At 38.1% G+C, this 1,107-nt stretch overlaps 1 pseudogene; it reads left to right on the top strand.

The window, feature by feature from the left end:
- Nucleotides 1–370: 370 nt before the first annotated feature.
- On the top strand, nt 371–691 carry LOC101293500 (annotated as a pseudogene).
- Nucleotides 692–1,107: the final 416 nt, after the last annotated feature.

Genomic DNA, 1,107 nt, shown 5'->3' with positions numbered 1-1,107 from the left:
AGTAATGCATTAAGAACTATAAAATCTGCATTTATAGCTGGTTCATGTAAACTGATTTAACTATAAACACTGTGGAGGAAACAAGCAGTCTTTACAATGTGTCTATTTCCTAAATTATTATCCTTGATGATATATAATAAATATTTGATTTTATTATCATTAAAATTAAATGAAAAATGTGTACCATCTGTCCAATCCAACCTACAAACATGTAATGGAACCTTAAAACACAATCTCTCTCTTTTTCATGAATGAAATACTTCTTTATGGCAACAAAGCGCAAGTCTTTCATTTTTTGGTGAATAAATTACTTCTTTAAGGGACCAAAACCCCAAAAACACAAACACATGGTCTAACCTAATACAAACAAATGGTTCCCAAACAAAAAGCTGCATTACTCCAGGGTCGGTTCGCCGGAAGGAAAGCAGAAATTGTGAAGATCTTCGACGACGGGACACGTGACCGGCTATACGGGCACTGTTTGGTCGCCGGAATAGCCGAGTATCTGAGCAAGGTGCTCAGGAAGGACTCGGCGCCAAAAAGTTGAGGGTGAAGACTTTCATCTTAAGCTCGTTAACTACCAGCACGTGATGTCCACACGCTATAGCCTCGACGTCGATCTCAAGAAGGTGGCCACCGTCGCGCATTGCAGTCACGCGACAAGAAGGTGACGGCGGCCAAGGAGATCTAGTGCTTCAAACGGCACCTGTAAGCAAAAAAAAATCTGAACATATCAAATTTTAGGATTCATATCGAAGATCTCAACATCGATCATCTTTACAATGATGTAACTTTTATATTCAGAAACATTATACATAATACTAGTTAGCTGTTTTTTGATCAGTGCAAATATTGGGTCTATGAGTTTCGAGTGTCAAACAATATTGAATGGTTACATATGGGGCCTACATATGGATCAATCAAAAGCTCGTTTTTGGTCAAAAGCTGTTAGTGTCACACAATATCTCCTTGGATTTTCGCTCCTCTGCTGCTTACCACATACAGAATCTAGCTTTTTGTAACCTCTCCCCCACCACCCCCGGACGTTTATTTTTAACCTTTTTTTTATTCAGTTATTATTTATTAGTTCAATTTATATAATCTTCC

Source organism: Fragaria vesca, linkage group LG5, assembly GCF_000184155.1.
Source record: "Fragaria vesca subsp. vesca linkage group LG5, FraVesHawaii_1.0, whole genome shotgun sequence".
In the NCBI taxonomy this organism is placed as follows: domain Eukaryota; kingdom Viridiplantae; phylum Streptophyta; class Magnoliopsida; order Rosales; family Rosaceae; genus Fragaria; species Fragaria vesca.
Note: the sequence above shows the minus strand (reverse complement) of the source record. Positions and strands in the feature narration are given on the sequence as shown.